Source organism: Ixodes scapularis, unplaced genomic scaffold, assembly GCF_016920785.2.
Source record: "Ixodes scapularis isolate PalLabHiFi unplaced genomic scaffold, ASM1692078v2 PGA_scaffold4__175_contigs__length_147842914, whole genome shotgun sequence".
In the NCBI taxonomy this organism is placed as follows: Eukaryota; Metazoa; Arthropoda; class Arachnida; order Ixodida; family Ixodidae; genus Ixodes; species Ixodes scapularis.
The window spans coordinates 135051816-135061561 of record NW_024609879.1 but is presented as its reverse complement, the minus strand read 5'-3'; positions in this window follow the sequence as shown (position 1 = coordinate 135061561).

Genomic DNA, 9746 nt, shown 5'->3' with positions numbered 1-9746 from the left:
CGGCGCGCTCCGCGAACTTTGGGCTCCAACTTTGTGTTCGACGAGTTTAGGGCCCGAGGACGGATGATATTTCGCTCGTCTTGGGGATCGGCGAGACTCGGCCCAGCACGGCTGAAAGTGTTGACAAAACTCGGACGAAACTGGCGAATTTGTTTAATGTGCCACGAACGTTCAGACATTACATGACAGAGCTTCAAGCGTTGTGCGTATGCGAGTCAACGAATGTGTTGACTCTACTTCACCCAAATATCTCGTCAAACTATTCTGTTGACATTTCACAAGTCTCAATCACGCTATTTGCCTTCGCGCAAAAAAATGAGCATTTATCCAAACGCAACACCTCCAAATACTAATACTTTTTTTTTTCTTAAATGAAACTTGAGAGTTTTATTGAAGACGGCTTTCAACACTGGAGTCTTGCAGTCAGAATAAATGGTCACTTCAATCGCTAAAACTGAGTTACTGAGAACAAGTCGAGCCTCGTCTCTGCGTCTCCCCGTAACCAACCTGCAACGACACACTTGATGCACGGCACGTTCCACTTAAAAAACATATTCAGGGGCAGTATCTAGACGCCTTCATACGATCGTCGTCGCTGTTTCAGATAACATTCCAGATGAACAACAAAGAACGCACCGCGCCCGGATCGTCACCCATAGAAACACCCTGCTAATACAAAACAGATGCGAACTAAAAAAAAAAAAAGGCCAACGAGAAAACTGAAAAGAGCGAGAAATAGAAAAAAAATACAAAAAAAAAAATAAAACGTGTTTGCTTGTACGTCACTTGACCGGCGTGTTGAAAATGGCGACCTTCGACCTTCTCCCGTCCTTGAAGCATTGCTGTGTCCGTGTGCAGTGTGCAGTGGAAGGGGGGAAACGAGATTTCCGGGTGCGCGCCCTTCCCCCTCCCACCATTCTTTCATGCGCTCCTTGCAGCTCCTTGCACGCGCGGGGGGTTGGGCAGAGGGGGTTACTCCTACTCCGACGCTCCGAGTTTCATACTCGGAGCGCAGCAACTAAACGGCGCATATCGTACAGGAGCGCGACACACCGAGGCTGCGTTCCAAACCTACTCGAATGGATCCGAGTTACCCTGGCAGATTGTGTCACGTGACAACGAAAGTAGAGAAGCGCTGGACGCGGGTCGGTTTTCGATAACCACCTTTACCCTTAAGTTAGATCGAGCAAGTTTTGGAACACGGCCAGAAACTAACGACGGGCTACAGACGGGCCACATGAGCTCCCTCTGACCGAGGATACGGGTGGCAGAAGCCGAACATATTTCGAAGAGAAATAATTAGGCCCGTGTGGAGCGGTAGAGTCTAAAGCAAAAGAGACGGCAACGTTATGAAGTTTCTACGAACGTTTTATTATTCCTGAAAGGTTTGAAGACTCGCTTCGTGCACATAGGTGGAAGGTTACCTTGGCCGTTCTATTTATTGGCCACGCATGCTGTTCCGATTTAAATTAAAGACAACATTCTTGAACCTGCTCGTCGACTTAGGAAACCTTCAAATATGTCAAAGATTTCCAGGTTCCGTCGGCTCCGTCTCGCAACGAGACGAAAGCTACGCCGATACCGGCACACCGTCGTTCGATAGCACGTAAATCCGTTTTTAGGCATATGCATGAACAAACCTTTCCCGGGACGCAAACTGGTGTTTCGGCTTTCCAATCTAAGTATCTTTATTCGCTGTGGCTGGGCTAAGCATTCTAAGCAGGGTAGCGGTTTCACCGTCTTTTCATCACAACTTTTCTGTCGCCGAGCTATCGGCACGCTCGTCCGATAGATCAACTTGTTTTCAGGCAAGACGCACGAACAAACCTTTTCCTCAACGCTCACTGATGTTTCGGCTTTCAAATCAAAGTATCTTTACTCGCTGGACTAAGCATTATGAAAGGAACAGAGCGGTCCGAATGTCTCCTCATCTCGACAACTTTTTAGTCGCTGTGCCATTGGCACACTACCGTTTGATAGATGAATTCCTCATTCAGGCGAGATGCACGAACACACCTTTTTCGGAACGCTAATTGCTGTCTTGGCTTTCAAATCAAATCGTTTTTATCCGCTGGATTAGAGAGAGAGAGAGAGAGTCGGAAAAAGAAGAACAGAGAGGTTAACCTAGGTTGGAGTCCTGGTTGGCTACTCTGTTTTAGGGAGGGGGTAGTGGGAAGTTAAAAGGGGAAGGAAAGGATAGGAGGACATAGAACAATAAACAAGTAAAAAAAAAGGAATAGTGACACGAGAGCACAAACTATAGATCACATTACAAATAAAGTACGTGTGTCCATTAGAGGCAGAAGCTCAGCCGCGTTTCCTTTAGGAAACGCAGAAAAGCTTTTGTGGCCCTCGCTGCATTCTGAGGGCTGTCCCAGGTTCCGAGCACTTTCATGACAGAAAACGGTCGGCTGTCTAGTTGCACCAACGTACTCTTGAGGTGTTCTCTTTCCGCGTCGTAGATTTTGCAGTCGCACAATAGGTGAGCAATGGTTTCATCACATTCACACGTTGGACAGTCCGATGTTCTGGCTTGCCCGATGCGGTGAAGGAAGGACTGTGTATAAGCGACACCGAGCCGGAGGCGATGTATGACTGCCTCTGTCCTCCGGGGAAGATCACGTGGAAGTTGAAAGGTAAGATTTGGGTCCAACGCGGAGAGGGGAGCATAGTGGTAAGAGACATCGTGCCATAGATTTCTCCTTGCGCTGGCGGCGTGACGATTGATAAGGCATTTAATGTCATTCCGACAATACGGAATCGTAATAGTTGCATCTAGAGAATGGGCTGACTTGGCACCTGCGTCTGCAGCCTCGTTTCCGGGTAAACGACAATGACCTGGTATCCATTGAAACTGGACAGTGTGTCCTAGATCCAAACACTGCATAAGAAGGGTCATTATTTCGAAAACCACTTGGTCATTTTGACCGCGTCGCAAAAATGCTGATATTGCTTGGAGGGCCGGCTTGGAGTCAGAAAATATTGTCCACGAGTGGGACAATTGTGTCAAGATAATTTGAAGTGCTTGTTGAATTGCCACTAGCTCTGACATCGTAGATGAAGTTACGTGGCTTAGCTTGAATCGCACGGTTCTACAGTGACTTGGAATGACCACACAGCAAGTAGAACTATCAGAGGTACATGAGCCGTCGGTGTAGACATCTGTTCTCGAGAGATGGTTACCGTAAATATGGGACATAGTAACCTGTAAAATCACGACCATTGGCATATTTGATTTTTTCTTGATACCTGGAATATCAAGTTTGACATCTGGTTCCGGAAATCTCCACGGAGGCGTCGTGCTAACTGTGGCTTGTGTAAGATCTCTCGGCAAGTATCGCCGTACCTGGGACAGCGCCTTGGAGGCTCGAGTTTGGACGTGCAGATTCTATGGTGGCGAGAGAGTGATCTTCATGCTGAGTTAAGTGTCTTAAATGAAGCCTTAGAGTTTCCTGCATGAGCAGGATGCTTATAGGAATGACGCGTGCTTCTGCTATAGTTCCAATTGTTGACGCACATGCTGGAAGCCCAAGGCAGGCTCGAAGAGCGCGTGCCTGAAGGCTTCGCAGTGTGCCTAAGTTTGTACGGCACATGCCGTTGATAACTGGAAGACTGTACCTAAGCAAGCCAGTAAATAAAGCCTGATAGAGACGTAGCAACGCCCGCACTGACGCTCCCCACGTAGTGCCACTAATGAAGCGGGAGAGGTCAATGAAACTCACGAGCTTCCGTTTTAGGTAATTAATATGCGGGGTCCAAGTTAGTCCTTTATCAATATATACGCCAAGAAATATGTGACTTTTGACGTATGAAATTGTGTGCTTAAAAATGCGAAGTGGATAACGGTCCATGTTCCTTCGAGTGAATGGAATGGCAGCAGATTTGGCAGCAGAGATTTCAAGGCCACGGACGCAAAGGTATCTGTGAACTTTCTTTAAAGCTGATTGTACTCTGGCTTTAGCTTGTACGTGAGTGGATTAAGCACTATTCAACTGAAAAGGGGCAGCGGTCCGGCAACGCCTTTTCGTCTCGACGGTCTCAAACAGCAGCGCAGCCATCTTGTTTGTTTAAGTGACGTCACGGAGCACGAAGAAGTCACTCGAGCTCCGAAAAATTCTCGGTGCTCGGAAGAGCGCGCTCGAGTGTCAGTCTCCGGTGGCACTCCTGTCCATTTAGGAGAATAGAGTGCACGGTGGTAAAATATAGCGATGTGTATTACATAAAAAGGGAAGCAAAAATAGCACTAATAAACTAATCTACAAATGTACAAAAAGGAATCAATGTTCTCAAAATCACATGTTCGTTTGCACGTGGCGATCTCAGTTGTGGTTTGCTGAGTTGATGGTGTCGCCAAATTGCGTCGGGGTTAGTGTCCTTGTAGTTGATAGATACACTCTAAGAAAAAAAGTTGGCCTCGAGAATCTAAGGCAGGATTTGGTCCTCTGAATTTCCAGTTGCTCCCCCGTAAGGACCATCTGGTTCAAGCTAGGTACCGTGCGCAAAAGCTGGGGACTAACTGCGCTCGACTGGGACTAACCGATAGACGTGCGCGAGCAAAAGCACCCATTAGTCCCCCCCAGACAGGGTGCATCTGTAGTATTTAGTCTCCGAAGACAAACAGAATGTTCGCCAGGAGGACGGATGATATTTCGCTTGTCTTGGGGATCGGCGAGACTCTATCCAGCACGGCTGAAAGTGTTGACAAAACTCGGACGAAACTGGCGAGTTTGTTTAATGTGCCACGAACGTTCAGACATTACATGGTAGAGCTTCGCGCGTTGTGCGAATGCGAGTTAACGAATGTGTTGACTCTACTTCACCCAACTATCTCGTCAAAAATGATCTGTTGACATTTCACAAGTCCCATTCACGTAATTTTCCTTCGCACAAAAAATGAACATTAATCCAAACGCAACACCTCCAAATACTAACACTTTTTTTTTCTTAAATGAAACTTAGAAGACGCGCTTTCAACACCGGAGTCTCGCAGTCACAATAAATGGTCACTTCAATCGCTAAAACTGAGTTACTGAGAACAGGTCGAGCCTCGTCTCTGTGTCTCCCCGTAACCAACCTTTCGTGGTAGTCTAATGTTGAACCCAAAATCCGCAACGACACACTTGATGCACGGCAGTTTCCACCCAAAAAGCACATTCAGTGGCAGTATCCAGACGCCTTCATGCCTTCGTCGCCGATGTTGCAGATAACATTCCAGATGAACAACGAAGAACGAACCGCGCCCGGACGTCATCCACGGCAACACCCTGCTAAAACAAAACAAATGCGAACTAATAAAAAAGGCCCCCGAGAAAATTGAAGAGAGAGAGAGAGAGAAAATAAAGAATAAAAATGGGAAGGGGTTTTTGTTTGAAAAGAACCTGTCCTTCGTCAGGGACTTAGAAGCTGGTCCTCTCCGATCATTAGGGAGTTTTAGCGAGTCGTTTTTCAAGCCCACGGTTCCGAAATCACGAACGGTACAGCTGGTCCGTTCCGTGAAACCGCACCTCAAATTTGACATACTTTAGCGAATCGTGAAAGTGGCGCGACTGTGTAAACGATGATGATGATTGGGCTTAACGGTGGCACCATCTTCTAGTAAACATGTGAAACATTCTGCAACGTGTAAATCCGTGGCGGCTCGTGCTTCTGGCGTACGACTGATGTAAACAAGACGGCCGACGTAACATTTGCCGGTCGGAATTTCAAGAACTGCGAAGCTAGATCGAGTAAAAAGTGTCTGAACGACCGTAAAGGTATGTGGTGTGTCTCCGTTATCTTGAACTAGAACGATCATTCACGTTGGGTGCCGTCGAACGAAATCATTTCGTCTGCTCGCGGTCGCCACGGCAGCTAGTCTGCCCGCAGATCGCAAATTTTACTAGCATGTACAGTTTACAGCATTCATGATCGTTTACCATTGTGAGCAGCCCTCGAAATGACTTGGTTCAACCTCTCAAATGAAGCCGACTAACAGGACGGCAAATCGCCTCCCGCTGTCCTAAGCCTAACGCTCGGCTCGGTCGACGAAGGCGGTCGCCGGACTGACCGCCATCTTTTTTTTTTACCCGAGTCGTGAACGGTGCTGGCTGCGTTGCGGTGACGACTCCAGCGGCCGGAATGGGAGAAACGAACGAGAAGAGCCTCCCGACTCTCCGAACGACTTGCGCCGCATGCGCAGTGGCGTTGCGGATACGTTCGAGGGCGAACCGTTCGTGTGGAAACGACCTGCTAAAACTCCCTATTGCGCGATCTGGTTTGGATTCGCGGAGCTTCAACACTGCACTTGATCTGTTCTGAAGTCACAAGACAAGGGAACTCGATTAAGGTATGTCGAAGTACTTCATTAACTGCGGCTTCGGAAAGTGTTTTATTTTGAGCGCGTCCTGTAGCTTCCAAAGCGCGCGCCATGCTCTATTTTTTTTGGCACCATGGTTGTTTATTTTTTTATGCAGCACAGAGATCTGCTATTCAATCGTATCGAGCCAAACGCCAGTTCTACCGATGGCTTATTTTTTGTGTTTTACAGACCCTGGCAGGATCGCTTTACCATTAAGGCCTGTTCACAGATGCAGCAGAGAGCTACAAGCATAGCGCTGACCTAGTGCTAAAGCGTGCTGACGGGGCCTTTCACCAGCTTTCTATCACACCGTCAAAACTGTTGCTCATGGCAGGCGAAACGCAGCTCATGACTAGTGAGCAGCGCTACTTCAGCGCTTCGCTGCATGTGAGAACCAGCCTTAATGGAGACATTTATTCGATTGTACAGACTTTCGCGTTGATGGCGGGAGCTCGTTCGGTCACTTTGAAGCATAGTTTGAGCACGCACACGCTGGGTCTGTAATTGGCAGCGGACGGTCTACTAAAATATAATATTGCGCTGGTCTGCTCTCAACAGATCGCATGTTAGATGTGAATCATTGTAGCACTTTTGTAGCCTATTTGTTATTTTATTATGTGTGTGTTATATCTTATACTTTTGTTGAGCGATCGGGTATTTCACGCAGCCCCTGTTGCGAATTCTCCAAATTCCTCGCAAACAGGCAAGAAGCTACCGGTGCCCCAATAAACGGTGCTTGACCTCGACCTGTTTGGACAGACGTCCCATTGTTCGAGCCATCGTCGACGCAAGTGCCCTCTTCGGAATTAGGCCTTATCGTGAATTCTACCCCTCAGCAACTTCGACTTCAGTCATCTTTGAATGCGATGTGTATCTACGAGGCAATAAAGCAACGTTTAACCTGAACTGCACAATTTCGTTTCGGAGATTTGTGGCTCGGGACCGAATGTAAAGGATAAACCTTTAGTCCCAGGGGTCTAAATCCAAGGGCGCAACGTTTAGACCCAGGGGTTGAAGTGCAAGGGCCTAACAGTTGGTCCTCGGGGTTCATTTGAAACGGTGTAACAGTTAGTCCCAGGGGTCCAAGTGCAAGGGTCTAAGAGTTGGTGCTCGAGGTGCAATTGAAACGGTAACAGTTAGTCCCAACGGTACTAGTGCGAGAGGCTAATGGAGGGGTGCAACTGTTACCCCCTGTAGAGGTGGTCGCCTTTATTTATTACTTTTTTTCGACCGAGAGGACGGCATACCCCGCTCTGTTTTGTTTAGCCGCCTGACGGCGCTTCGGCCGGGAATGGGGAGGTGCTTTGGGAGTCGAGTGTCTCGTTTCAAGGACTCCCGTGCCGTTACAAGTTGGAATTCTACTTGTTTATGAGCTTTTTCCGGTATCGGGGAAATGGCCGCGGGCATGTCGCCTTCTTCGTTGAATTTCATGGGGGGAACCCCGGTTTTTGAACGTACGTGAAAACACATAACGTGCCGACAAGAGGCTGCTGTCTCAGCGCCGCGTGCGTCTACCCCTTGTCCCTGAGACGCGGGTCCAGACGTAAAGGTTTGCCGGGGGACCCACGGCCGAGACATTAATACGACACCGGTCGGCAGGCCGTTTGCTGGGAAACAAAGTGCTTCAGAGCTCTCGGAGTCGTGTCTCGGAACTCTTCCGTGACGCCCGGGGACCAGGCGCTCCCTATATATTCTGCATATGCCTGGCGTGTCTTTGTTTTTACTTTGTTGCCAACGGCCTTTAGCGGTGGCACAGACGTGCCCCAGCCGACATGTCTCGGTGGTTCTCGCCGTTCGCGAATGTGTATCTTCTGTGGCAGAAAGGAAAGCCACAAGTCGTATTTTATCCTCGGCTTCTGAGAACCAAGACTCAGCTTTTGGTTCACTCTCGGAGCAATGACCTCTCACCCGATTGGTCGAAAGTGCGTCGTGTGTAGGCGTCGTAGTTTGGTCCCTCTAGCCAATGGGACCAGGGTCGAACCCTGATTGGCCTAAACGGGTTCGAGCACGCTGTTTTAGACCCTAGCCGGACAGGGAAATATTTGGATTTTGGAACAGGCTCGTGAGCGACCCCACTGACGTTCAGCTCCCGCGGTGCGCCGCGTTACCTGTCGTGGGCGACAGCGTCTTCGTCTTCGCGGCTACAAGGTAGTCGCCGTCCTTACCGTGCGCGGTAGGACCATCCGACGCCAAGTCGTCTGTGCAGTCTTTAAGCCGTACGCGGAATTTTATTACAGTTCGCACTTGTATTTTATGTAATTGTTTGATTCTCTTTTTTTTTATCGAAGTAAAGTTTCGTTCATCTTGTTACCCCTCCGAGTTGTCGCCTCTGCATCACCACCGACGCATCCAGCCCTCCAGCAACTAGCTTCATCCACGATCCCCCGGTCCTCGACGGGAACTTCAAGGTGGTCCATCGAGGTCGGGGAAAACAACCTTTACCTTAACATCTACTCTCCCATTCCCGTTAATCCCCGAGGGGACTAATGGTTGTGGCGACGCACTTCCTCCCCTCGGGGACTAAGTCGCGCTCCCCTTTTTCTTAGTGTGCTCGAGCCACGGCCGAAACAGAACAAAGAAGCCGTAGTGCGGATAATCACAGACAAACCTGCACATATGACATTCAGCAGTTTTTAAAAAGCCAGAAGGACGTTGCTAGGGACATCGAAGAAATGCGAAAGGAGCAACAAAGTGTTAAGGAAATGTTTGCAGGTGTGAATAAGGGACTATGTGCTATTGAGGCCACCATTGATGAGGTCAAAAACGCTGCGAAATCTTTCCAGGCTTATGAGGCTAGAGTTCCTGAGCTAAACCACACTGTTTCTGGCTTAAGAGGGACTGCTTCTCAGATGGGAAAGACGCTTGATGACTATGAAAATCGTAGTTGACGGAAAAATGTTCTTGTTTTCGGCATACCTGAAGATCATCAAGAGAACCCTGTCCAACTGAGGCAGAAAGTTTGCAGTGATATTTTTGTCGTAAATTGAATGTACATGTCACCACCACTGAAAGGACCCACCGGTTTGGTCATAACACAGGAAATCGCCCGAGGCCTGTGATCTTGAATGTTCGTGATCTTAACGAAAAAGCCAATTTATTTAAAAACGATTATAAACTACAAGGTTCCGAAATATATATTTTCGGCAACTACTCAAAACAAATGCGCTTACTCCGAAAAACATTGTGGGATACTGCACACGCTAACAGAAGGCAGGATGACAGGGTAAACCTCGTCTACAACAAATTGATAATCAACAACTTGACTTAGACGTGGGACACGAAAAATGACACCGGAATTTGTATTTCTACACAAGAACGTTCCATGATGTCTGTTGAAGGTGCCGTTTCACCGTGACACGTCGTCTTTTGCTCGAAATCTTTGAAATTATTAAACGTCAATTCCAGATGT